Below are 11,165 nucleotides of genomic sequence, written 5' to 3' on the forward strand. Positions count from 1 at the left end.
TAATAAAAAAAATAGCTGATTGGTTCACATTAGGTTACTAAAGGTTGCCTTTGTTGTGTAGTTTTATTATCTTGCCAACTGAAACTACTCTGATTTCTTGGAAAATGAGATAACAGTTTAGATTTCATTCGGTGATGTTTAACTTCACTGTGGTACAGGAGGCTAAGCCAAAATAATGGCCTATTATTTTTACTTTATATAGGCTGGGTGCCAGTGGCTCACACCTGTAATCCTAGTTAATCAGGAGGCTAAGATCTGAGGATCTTGGGTAGAAGCCAGCCTGGGCAGAAAAGGCCCATGAAACTCTTACCTCCAATTAGCCACTCAAAAAAACCCAGAACTGATGCTGTGGCTCAAGTGGTAGAGTGCTATCCTTGAGCACAAAGAGGCTTAAGGACAGCAAGCACCCAGGCCTTGTGTTCAAAACCCACAATGGACAAAAACCAAACCAAACAAAAAAATATCCAAGTTATTATGAAGGATAAAAATGGCCAGCTATCTGAGGAAGGACAGAAAAGGTAATAGCATTCCCTAACCAGCAGAACCTAGCTGCCATCTTTTTTTTGTGTGTGTGGGTCGTGGGGCTTCAACTCTGAGCCTGGGTGATGTCCCTGAGCTCTTCACCTCAAGGCTAGTACACTACCACTTGAGCCAGAGAACCACTTCTGGTTATCTGGTGTTTAATTCCCCGGGCTGGCTTTGAACCATGATCCTCAGATCTCCGCCTCCTAAGTAGCTAGGATTACAGGTGTGAGCCATCAGCACCTGGCCTGGCTGCCATTCTGAATCAAAGGTGGCAATGGCCATGGGAAGAATAGGAAGTGAGTGCTGGGAACCACCCCAGGGATGCGACTGGAGGTGCTCTTGTGTATGAGCCAAGGATCCTAGACCCCATGCTTGTTCTGGTGTCCACCAGATTTTTCTTAGGAAACACTACTTCAAAAATGCAGTGAATTTGGCATTTACCCAATCTTCCAGAAACAAGGACAGACTAAATCCACTAGCACAACGATGTTCATTGCAGCACTATTCACCATACCAAAGATATGGAACCAACCCAGATGCCCCTCAGTTGATGAGTGGATCAACAAGATGTGGTATTTACACACAATGGAATTCTATGCTGCTGTCAGAAAGAATGACATTGCCCATTTGTAAGGAAATGGAAAGACTTAGAAAAAATGGTATTAAGTGAAGTAAGCCAGACTCACAGGAACATAGGCTCAATGGTTTCCCTCATTTGTCATAATCAGTAGAAGCCTTGGTATCTCCTAGCAGAGATTTGCAATAGAGCAAAACCTAGATACATAAGGCCATATAGGATGACGCTAAATGAAAGGACCTCCAGGATATAGAAACAAAAGCCATATAATGAGTGATTGTTATTCTTTTTTATTAAAGCATTTATTAACATTGATTTTTACATCATATTTCAAATGACATGTTTAACAAACAAGTGTTCAGGAAGGAATCTCTATATACAGTGATTGTTGTTCTTAATGTACTATGTTATCTCTCATCTCTTTTGCTGTGCCTTGGTTATCTCATATTGTTACAGTATTTCACCTTGTTATCTGATACATGGTATATATGTGTATTTGGTTATTTGAAATTGGGTAGGGAAGGGGGAAAACAAGATGAGGGGCGGGGGTGGGAGGAAGGAAATGGGGACCAAGACATGAGAAAGGGAATCAATGTCTGTGAAATAATACACCTTCTATCTGGTGAATATAACATAACCCTTCTATTAATTACAATAAAAATATATGGAAAAATGCAGTGAAACTTCAGCACTATGGGACCATACCAGTTGCATCACCATAGCTTTGACCCTGCCCAGAGAATATTTGCTTTTCCAGCAAGTTCTCAAGTATCTCTGAGTAACACTGGAAATTGTCTTGCTTTTAAAAAGACTTGTAAGCATTGCTTCACTGTTTGGCTTTTTGGGGGCAGAAATCTAGATCTTCCTTCACGCATCCAAAGCTCATGGCCAGCATGCATAACAAAAGACAGGTTCCCAAGAGAGGAGCTTAGTGAATTTACTCAATCTTGGTTTTATGTGACATGGAGTCTTCAGAGCCAAAAATGGAAAGAAAGCTATTTTTTTATGCTTAGATTCTATAAAGTATGGGCAGTTGTAAGGAAATGTGATTGGATGAAGGGGTAAGATGTAATGGGAACAAGCCAAGCAGGGAAATCCGAGCAGGGCCTGTCTGTTCAGAGTCTTCTTGGGCTCCACGAGGTATATTTCTTCCTCCTGTGGATGGGACAAGGTCTCTCCAGAAGAAGAATTTATGACCTACCCTCCATCAAAGTAGGTAAGAATTTCTTAATGGTCAGATCTTCCTCAGAAAGGTAGAAGAAAAATCAAATATCTTCCTAGGATTTATGGATGGCCTTGGGAGAGAGTTTTGTTGACCCACTTTGAGGAAGGAGAGTTTTAAGTGTCTTTGGCTTGCCTTGGGGAAGAAAGGGAAGCAGAAAAAGGAAAAGTAAGAGAAGGTCAGAGAGAGACTATGCCTCCAGTACCACACTTTGGAGTATTGTCCTCAATACTTTCCTAACTTTCTATAATTTGACAGTGGTATTTCTTCCTCACAGGGTTGGGTGAGAAGAGTGAAAGTAATATCTGCATAGTGCTTGAGCAAAGCACACACTCAATATCTGTTAGCAATAATACTAATAGTGGCCAGGAGTTTGGCCTAGTGGTAGAGTGCTTGCCTAGCATGCACAAAGACCCAGGTTCGATTCCTCAGTACCATATACATAGAAAAGCTGGAAGTGGTGCTGTAGCTCAAGTGGTAGAGTGCTAGCTTTGAGGGAAAAGTCCAAGGACAGTGCTCAGGCCTTGAGTTCAAGCCCCAGGACTGGCAAAAAAAAAACTAATAGTAACAATGCAATTACTATTGTTACAGCATCTGTACCTTCAGTCAGGCTCTAATGCCTTTATCCATTTTTTTTTAACTTATTTCCCTCCACTTTGACCACTCCAGTTTGGAGAAGGAGCCAGAGAAGTGCCACAGAAGGGTGACAGAAAGGATAACTCATGCGAAAGCCAATTACTATCAAAAATCAAATTATTAGGAGCTACAGGAGGGTACTACCATTGGCCTTAATACGTTTCAACCCAGAGCTTTAATATTGGCATTGGAAGGAGAATCTGAGTGCGGGGAGGGTGTGGACCATTTTCACTCTACCATCTCCCTGTAAAAGGCATGTCCAGGAGATAGGAAGCTCTGGATGACATCATCGAAGGACAGATGATTCGAAGCGGGGAGAGTCAATCCCCACTGTCTCTCTGCCCTTTCAGGAGTGAGTGGCAATGCTCCACTTTTGTTTCAACATCTAGACCAGGTTATCAGATCCAGAAGCACTGGACTTACCACAGAAAAGGCCTTAAGATTTCCTCAGGGTGTTATTAAGTCAGACTTACAGGGTCGTTAGTTCCCCAGGGTCCACCTATCTTGTCTTACAAATAAAACATCCCTGTTCTCAAGGTCTAGGTTAAGGAAATAAAAATCCAGAGAGGGAGACAAAGAGGAGGGAGAAAGAAGAAAAGGAAGAGTAAGAGAAAGGAGGGGTAAGAAGGAAGAGGAGAAGCTGAGTGCTGGTATCTCACACCTATAATTGTAACTACTCACAAGATCCTAACTACTCTCAAGATCTCAGTTCAAAGCCAGAGGGGCATAAAAAGTCCCTGAGACTATTATCTCCAATGAAACTGCCACAAACCCGGAAGTGGCCCTGTGGCTCCAGTGGTAGAGTGCTAGTCTTGAGCTGAGGAGCCCCTGCCCAGAGTTTAAGATTCATGACCAACAGACGAAGAAGAAGGAGAGGAGGAGGAGGAAGAGGAAGTGGGAAAGGCCATACATGAGTTCCTCTGTACTGGGTCTCCATTGTGGATGCCTAGGTCCCACCTTGGGTGCTTTGATGATTAACTGATTTAAGATACATTGTGGGCATCTGGGTTGAAAAACAGCCCTCAGGTGTTACTGCGTGCATCTGAGTTGAGAATGACTGCTACACTGCTCACTCATTCTGGGTTGTTCTCTGAGCTACTAACACACAGGACAACTCACTTCTCTCACTCGGAGGCGTGTTTTCATCTTAGTGGCTAGCCAATAAAATCTTCAGGGCACACTGCCCAACCTACTCTGGGGTGAGTTTGGGGTGGTGTGTGGAAATATTTTCCTCCTCATGGGAGGATCACCAGGTAGGAGAAAGATCAGTGGAAGATTTTAGCGTTGTGTCTTAACTTTGTTCCCTTGAAATCAGATAACTTCCTGAAATTGTTCTGAGAGGCAGGAACCCCTTCTTCACTGCCTTCAAGTAGGTACACTGAGTACTTTCAGGATTTTACCTGGGGTGTGTGTGTGTGTGTGTGTGTGTGTGTGTGTGTGTGTGTGTGTGTGACCATTTGCGTGTCCTGCCCTTTATTCTCTGCCAGGTAGATCTGGAAGTCCAGATACCATGTCAGATCAGTTCTCCAAACATTTTACTGTGACAGGCACTGTGCTAAGAGCTAGGAGGCATTTCTCAATATCCTTTTTAGGATGTTGACCTCAGAGAAGTTACTTGCTTCTTGATGTTTCTGTTTTTTCTATCTGCAAAATGTGATTATAACAGCACTCCCTCTGAAGTCATTGTGAAATCTACTGGAATTACTAGATCGAAAACATGTAAGAGGATATCTAGCATACATTAAGTACCTGATAAGTGTTAGCCAATATAATCATTGCTTTGAAATAAACAAGATTATCCATTATGGTCTGAATGTTGATGGCCTCCTAAGACCTATATGTTGACATTTCCAAACACATTCTATTAGTAGAGAAATCTGTAGGAGGTGAGAGCCATTAAAGACGGGATTAGTGTCCTGTAATAGAGGCTTAGGGAGCTTGTGTGCTTGACTGTCATGTGGGGACACTGCAAGAAGCGCCATCTCTGAAGCAGACAGCAAGCTTTCACCCACCTAAAATCTGCTGACACTTTCCCAGCCTTCAGAACTGTGAGTGACACATATTTTGTTGTTTGTAACTTATTCAGTAAGGACTTTGATTCTTGTAGTCTGAGTGGACTAAGTAAGACACTATATAACTACTGCTGCTCCCACAGCAAAGAAGACGAATAGGGGCCTTGGATGTAATGGGAATTACAGAGCCATGGGAAGGTGGGTAATTAGAATAGAATGGGAGGTGTAGTGTTCTGTATGGAAACAGAGGCACTGGACAGACCTCTTGACAGGATTGTCTAGGGAACACTGAAAATGTCTTAAAGGAAACGGTGGCTTAGCTGAGATTTTTAATTATGGGAGAGAGAATATTCTGGACTGAAAGATGAGCACTGTACAGTCTGCAGGTAGGAGAGGGGTGGCATAGTGGAGAATCAGAGAGATAGAAAGGTGAGAGAGATTGGTGAGATGAACATCACTGAGAATACTTTCTCTCCCTGTGCAGGCCACCTGTCTTAGTGCTGTAACATCATCTCCCACCAAATCAAAGCCCTTAGTGTGATCTCCACTGCTACATTTCCTCATCCCTATTTCACCATCAACCAGTGGCTGGGTCCCATGAAATGGCTGCCTCTACCTGTTCCCCTCCCCCACACTCCCAGCCTCTTAAGCAACACATTCAGGGATAACTTTTAACAGTTGTGTACATCTAGTTCATTTTTCCCTGATCAACTTCACTCTCCTCTCTATAACTGCCAGAATTGTCTTCCAACATGTAAATTTAGGCATATCTCTCCCTGGGGCAAAACTAGCCCATTTCCAAAGCATCTTCCTTTACCTGCATTTCTATTCATCATGATCTATCATAAGTTAAGAATAAATGTGTGTTAAATACCTCCAGAACCTTTGGAGAACTGCAGGAGTGCTATATTTAAATCTGTTTTTAGTAAAATGCTCTATTACCATCCCTATCTGAATTTGACCAGGCCTGACTTGTGTTTTTCTTGAATGATCTGAACTCTGGAAGGTGTATGTAGACCTTTTAGTGGTAGGGATTAAAATACAACTCATCTTTGCTGGGTATTGGTGGCTCAAACCTGTAATCCTAGATACTCTTGAAGTTGAGATCTGAGGATTGCCACTCAAAGTCAGCTTGCATAGGAAAGTCAGTGAGACTCATGTCCACTTAAGCTCAAGTAAGTGAAGCACTAGCTTTGAGCACAAAATTCAGGGACAGTGCCCAGGCCCTGGGTGCAAGACCCAGAAAAATATATATAATTAGATTTGATTATTAATATGCACATATAAATATATTAATATAGAATATATTGTAGATATCAATCTATGTATTATATATTATCTATCAATCTATATAGTATATTACATATTATATACCCTATAATATGTAGATTTATCCTTTTTTTTGGCCAGTCGGGCTTGAACTCAGGGTCTGGGCACTGTCCTTGGATGCGTTTTACTCAAGGCTAGTGTTTTGCCAATTGAGCAACAGTGCCACTTCCGGCCTTTTCTATGGATGTGGTACCAAGGAATCCAACCCAGGGCTTTGTGCATGCGAGGCAAGCACTCTACCACTAATTTATGCTCCTGGCCCTACTATCTATCTATCTATCTATCTATCTATCTATCTATCTATCTATCACCTTTACCTTCCTTATTTCCCTTGTTTGTCTTCCCAGAATGAACACCATTATAGATGCTAAGGTATGGGTTAGAGAAAGGTTGGTTTTTGATGAAGTCCTTGAAATATACTGACTTATTAGAGTGAATAATCTAAGATTCATTTGTCTGTCTATCTATCTCTCTATCTATCTCTCTATCTATCTATCTATCTATCTATCTATCTATCTATCTATCTACGGGGCTTGAACTCAGGGATTGGACATTGTCCATGAGCACTTTTTGCTCAAGGTTAGCACTCTCCTACTTAAACCACAGCACCACTTCTGGCTTTTTCTGTGTATGTAGTACTGAAGAATTGAACCAGGGCTTCATGCATACTAGGTAAGCACTCTGCCACTAGACCACACATACTTCCAGCCCATCTCCTCCCTTTTCCCAAGGTAGTTCATTCGTTCATCTGGGTCATAAGGCTTGAACTCTGGGTCTGGGTGCTGTCCCTGAGCTCTTCAGCTCAAGGTTAACCCCCTACCCTTGAGCCAAGCCCCACTTCTCATTTTCTAATGATTAATTGAAGAGTCTCAGGCTTTGTAGTGCCTGAGCTGGCTTTAAACCACCATCCTCAGATCTCAGCCTCCTAAGTACCTAGGATTACATTTTCTAGCTTCACATTGTTTTGTCTTTAAGCCGTAGCCTTAACATATACTATACTTTATCTCTTGAGTTATGCCCCAATCCCTAGTTTTACTTTTTGTAATGCTCAGGTTTATTAGGGAATTGTTTGATTTGGTTCATATATTGGTCCATGAATTGTGTGCCTACAGTTCTATAACTATGAGAAAGAATACTTCTGGAGACTGCAAATATGCCCTTCTAATACTCAGCATATTGTTTGAGACTAACACATTTTGCTCCAAACTTCACTAGTTCTTTTCATTGTTATTATTTGATGGTCTGGATGTAGTGCAATTGGTTTATGTGTTGGGCCATTTTTAGTACTTAGCTCTGATGAAGAAAATGTTATGACCATTCCTGATCACGTCTTTTTCTTTTTTCTTTCTTTTTTTTTTTTGCCAGTCCTGGGGTTTGAACTCAGAGCCTGAACATTGTCCTTGGGCTTTCTCAAGGCTAGAGCTCTACTACTTGAGCCACAGCACCACATCACTTTCGGCTGAAGAATCAAACCCGGGTCTTCATGCATGCTAGGCAAGTACTCTACCGCTAGGCTAAACTCCCAAATCTCTTAATCATGTCTTCACATGCATTTTTCTTGCATAAATTTGATCAGATATCTTAATATTGAAAAAAATAAGGAAGAACTAACCCATGAAGAAACAAACCATGCTCATGGATGAGAATCAATATTGCTAAGATATCTATTCTTTCAAATTGAGCTACATATTCAATATTATGCTAAATAAGACAACCCAACTGTAGGAATGATTTGGAAAAGAATAACAAACTTCGAAGATTCACACTGATTTTAAGATTTGTCTTAAAGCTATAATAATCAAAACATTGCAATTCCAGTATAAGGATGAACATTCAGATAAAAGGAACTGACTTCAGTGTCCAGAAATAGACTCATTTTCAAAATATGTCTAGGTAATTTGATAGAGGAAAGGTAGTTTTTTTTTTTCTTAAGAAAATGATTATAGAGCTCTTTTGCTCAAGGCTAGTGCTCTACCACTTGAGCCACAACACCATTTCTGGTTTTCTAATGATTAATTGGAGATGAGTCTTCAGGACTTTCCAGCCTGAATTGGCTTTGAACAGCCATCCTCAGATTTCAGCTTCTTGAGTAGCTAGGATTACAGGCATGAGTCACCAGTGCCTGGCTTCCATACTGTTTTCTGTGTATATGATTATGTTGCCCAGCAGTGAAAGACAGCTTCATTTCTTCCTTTCTAATCTGTGCTTTTATTTTTTTTTCTTGTCTTATTTGTGCTGGCCTGGACCTCTAATACAATGGTGAAAGGAAATGGTAAAAGTGGGCATTTTTGCTTCTTAAAAACTATAAGGGTGCTCTCCACCATCTTGGAGCCTGTGGAACAGGACTTCTAAAAGGCAACATGTCAGGAAGGCTGTGGTGCAAGGCCATTTTTGCCTGCTATACACTAGGTCTTCAGAGTCAAAGGGAGCACACAAGCTCTCCTTAAATTCGAAGCTGTTTATGCTCGAGGTGATACCAATTTCTTCTTGGACAGAGATGTGCTTATGTATACAAAGCAAAAAACAACACAATGACTCCTGGCGGCAAACCTAACAAAACCAGAGTAATCTGGGGAAAGGTAACTCATACCCATGGAAACAGTGGCATGGTTTGCGCCAAATTCTGCAGCAACCTTCCTGCTAAGGCCACTGGACACAGAAACCGTGTGATGCTGTACCCCTCCAGAATTTAATGAAAATTAAATAAAGTAAATATGTGCTCTTGTAAAAAAATTACTAGGAAAAGCAGACTATTTTTTACTATTAAGAATAATATTGTACAGTAGAACAGAAAAAAATATTAGCATTAGGTTGTTTTCCACAGATAAGATTTAGAAGTTTGAAGATTATTTTCTACTTCTAATTTGCTGAATATATATATATACACATATATACATGTATGTATGTGTATATATATATTTCATTGTAAAGATCTGAACATAGGGCCTTATACATACTAAGCAAGTATGCTACCACTGTGCTACACTACCGACCCCTAAGGGTTTTTCTTTTTTAAAAATGATGGCTGTGCCAGGTGCTGGTAGCTTAGCCTATAATTGTAGCTACTCATGTGGCTGAGATCTGAGGATCATGAATCAAAGACAACTTGGGCAGGAAAGTCCATGACACTCTTATCTCTGATCAACCACCAGAAAACCAGCAATGAAGCTGTGGCTTTACGTGGTATAGGGAAGGCACTCAGGCACTGAGTTCAAGCCCCTGAGTGGTGAAACAAAACAAAACAAAAGATGGGTAGATGTTGAATTTTATAAATTATTTTTGCATCTTTTTTAGATAGCTATATGATTTTGCTACTTCAGCCTGCTGAGATTGTGAGGTTTATTGATTAATTCTGAATTCTGAGTCAGTGTCACCTTCCCCATGTACAGCTGAGTAGATCATGATGTGTTAACATTTCATATATTTTTACATTCAGTGTGCTGAATTAGTCTCTAGTTTTCTTCCCTTTTTTTTGTGGGTTATGGAGGTTGAATTCAGCCTGGGCGTTGTCCTTGAGCTCTTCAGCTCAAGGCTACCGCCCTGCCCTTGAGCCAAGCCCCACTTCCCGTTTTCTAGGGGTTAATTGAAGATGAGTCTCAGGTTCTTTTGTGCCAGGGCTGGCTTTGAATCTTGATCCTCTGATCTCAGCCTCCTGAGTAGCTAGGATTACAAGCTGAGCCACCGTGCCAGTTAGTTTTCTTATCTGTCTTTAATATCTATATAATGCTGTTTTCCTAAAAAAATTAATTATCCCTGCTTCTCTTTATTTTGGGGAAGTTTTTTTGTAGGGTGGGTATTATTTCTTTGTTACCAAGGAAGTATTCTGCATCTTGAGTTTCTTTCTTTTTTTTTTTTTGTTGCCAGTCGTGGCTTGAACTCAGGGCCTGAGCACTGTCCTTGGGCCCTCTCAAGGCTAGAACTCTACCACTTGAGCCACAGAACCACTTCTAGCTTTTTTCTATGCATGTGATATTGAGGAATAGAACCCCAGTCTTCGTGCATGCTAGGCCAAACTCCATGCCCTTGAGTTTATTTCTTTAATAAATATAAGACAATGCAAATTATTCATTTTTTCTTGAGTGAGCTTTGGTAGTTTGTGTCTTATTTTGTTGCTGTCCTTTGTAAAGCATTGACAAAGAACTATCTGCTTTCCCGATTGCTGCAATAATAATCTATTTATTAATTCCATTGTTATTTTTCTCAACTTAATGGCTACAATCAACAGGCCCCATGCAATCAGTTTAGTTGACAATGAACATGAGACAGAGAAACTTAGTGATTGTGGCAGAAAGAAGCATTGCAAATCATATACTACACTGAGAAAGACAAATATCTGCCAGATAGCTTTGTCAGATAAATTTGCCTCTTGAAGGTGGTCCCAGGCCTTGAACTCAGGGCTTCAGCACTGTCCATGAACTTTTGTACTTAAGGCTAGTGCTCTACCACTGGAGCCGCAGCTTCACTCAGCTTTTTTGGTGGTAAGAGGTTTAGGAATTTTTTTGTCTAGGCTAGCTTCAGACTATGATCTTCAGATATCAGCCTCATGGGTAGCTAGGATTCCAGGCATGAGCCAGCAGTATCCACCACATTTGCCTCTTTAAGTGTGGATTGTAAATCCACAGAGAGACAGAGACAGAGACAGAGATAGAGAGACAGAGACACAGAGACACAGAGACACAGAGACAGACACAGACACCAAGAGAGGCAGAGAGAAGTAGGAAGAGAGGGGGAGGGAGAGGAGAGAGAAAAGGGGATGGGGTAGGAATGGAGGGGAGGGAATGGAAGAGGTAGAAGGAGAAGTAACTGGTTCAGGGGACCTTGTAAAATATTTTTCTAAGCACTACTAGAAAAGCCAAAGGAGAAA

General features: G+C 41.1%; 1 pseudogene; it reads left to right on the plus strand.

Annotated features, from left to right (window-relative positions):
* The first annotated feature begins 8,661 nt into the window (after positions 1–8,661).
* LOC150067350 (large ribosomal subunit protein eL33 pseudogene) lies at positions 8,662–8,994 on the plus strand (annotated as a pseudogene).
* Positions 8,995–11,165: the final 2,171 nt, after the last annotated feature.

The sequence above is a fragment of the Megascapheus bottae genome, chromosome 2, assembly GCF_031878675.1.
Source record: "Megascapheus bottae isolate mThoBot1 chromosome 2, mThoBot2.hap1, whole genome shotgun sequence".
In the NCBI taxonomy this organism is placed as follows: domain Eukaryota; kingdom Metazoa; phylum Chordata; class Mammalia; order Rodentia; family Geomyidae; genus Megascapheus; species Megascapheus bottae.